This window comes from Crocuta crocuta, unplaced genomic scaffold, assembly GCF_008692635.1.
Source record: "Crocuta crocuta isolate KB4526 unplaced genomic scaffold, BGI_CrCroc_1.0 C29641404, whole genome shotgun sequence".
NCBI lineage: Eukaryota > Metazoa > Chordata > Mammalia > Carnivora > Hyaenidae > Crocuta > Crocuta crocuta.
This window is the reverse complement of record NW_027551462.1, coordinates 1-1,844: the sequence shown is the minus strand read 5'-3', so window position 1 is coordinate 1,844 and position 1,844 is coordinate 1. Positions and strand designations below refer to the sequence as shown.

The 1,844-nt window shown below is 48.6% G+C and overlaps 1 pseudogene; it reads left to right on the top strand.

Annotated features, from left to right (window-relative positions):
* The first annotated feature begins 349 nt into the window (after nt 1-349).
* On the top strand, nt 350-1,481 carry LOC144219161 (tubulin beta-4B chain pseudogene; annotated as a pseudogene).
* The last annotated feature ends 363 nt before the right edge of the window (nt 1,482-1,844 follow it).

Here is a 1,844-nt window from a genome sequence, read left to right as displayed (position 1 = left end):
TATCAGGATGTCAAGTATAATAGGCCTATGTGGCACCTGGATGAGGCATAAAGCACAGAAGCAGAGTGTACTTAAAGCATGTGCTTTTGTTGTGAAAACTTACAATTCTTCATGTTAGGAAATATAGTCAGTCATAGCAGGGAAGTTCATTTTGAGGTTTAAAAAGTCAATCTTCTTAGCACTCTGCGGTCCAATGTTCGGCTCTTGCATCTGTCTTTCAGCAGCGCAGTGAGGGAGATGGTGCACCTGCAGGCCATACAGCGCAGCAACCAGACTCGCGCCAAGTTCGGGGTGGGGGCAGAGGGGGTGGCAGAGTGATGATCAGCAACGAGCCTCGCATCGACCACAGACATTGGCCACGGAGACAGCGACCTGAACTACAGCGTGTACTACAACGAGGCCACCGGTGGCAATAACGTGTCTCACACTGTGCTCCTGCACCTGGAGCTGGTTACCATGGACTCCAAACGCTAGGAACACTTTGGGCAAATCTTCAGGACAGACGGCTTCGTTTTGGGTCAGAGTGGTACTGGGAACCACTGGGCCAAGAGGCAATACATTGAAGATGCAGAGCTGGTCAGCCTGGTGCTGGATGTTCTGAGGAAGGAAGCTGAAAGCCACAACTGCCTGCAGGGCTTCTAGCTAACCCACTCCTTGGGTAGGGGGGCTGTGTCTGGGATGGGTACTCCCCACATCAGCAAGATATGGGAAGAGTACCCTGACATGATCATGAGCATACCACCACAGTGTCAGACATGGTGGTGGAGGCCTATAACACCACCTTCTCATCCCTACTAGGCAAAAACACAGTTAAAACCTACCGCATCGATAACAAATCCCTCCATGATATCTGCTTTGGAATCCTAAAACTGACTACACCCAACTATGGGGAGGTGACCCAGCTGGTGTCAGCCACCATGAGTGGAGTCACTACCTGTCTGCGTTTTCCTGGCCAGCTCAATGCTGACCTGTGCAATCTGCCTGTCAGTGTGGTCTCCTTCCCCCGCCTGCACTTCTTCATGCCCAGCCTTACCCCATTGACCAGCTGAGGCGGCCAACAGTACTGGGCCCTCACAGTGCCCGAGTTCACACAGCCGATGTTTGATGCCAGGAACATGATGGCTTCCTGAGACCCCCACCACCACCTCTATCTGACCATGACCACAGTGTTCAGGGGCCACTTGTCCATGAAGAGGGAGGATAAGCAGATGCTGAACATTAGTGGAATAGATCCCCAAAAACATGAAGACAATTATCTGTGATATCCTACCCTGAGGGATAGAAATGTCTGTCACCTTCATCAGCCATCCAGAAGCTGTTGAAGTGAATCTCAAAGCAGTTCAAGGCCATGTTCAGACACAAGGCCTTTTGCACTGGTACACAGGTGATGGCATGGAGGAGATGGAGTTCACAAGGCCGAGAGCAACTTGAATGAGAAGGAGAGTGAATTAGAGGAGGAGGCAGAGGAAGAGGTGGCCTAGAACTGATAGCTGGTAACGCATGTGGAAGCCATGTGAACTCAGAATTCACTCACAACCTGCTATCTGATAACCATGTCTCTGTGTGCACTTGCTCTTTTTCCTGTCTTGATACCACATGCTGTACAGATGCCACCATTAAAGCATTTATATTGTGAAAAAAAAAGTCAATCCTCTTATTGCCTTAACTTTAACTTTAATTAATAACTTTAGTGGCAATTCGACTCTTACCAAAAGAAATAAAGAAGAATCAGTTTAGAGGAGATCTTTATTTATTTAATTTTAAAATTTATTTTAGGGAGAGAGAGCACACACAAGTAGGCACAGAGGGAGGGAGGGGGAGAGAGAGAGAGAGAGAGAGAGAGA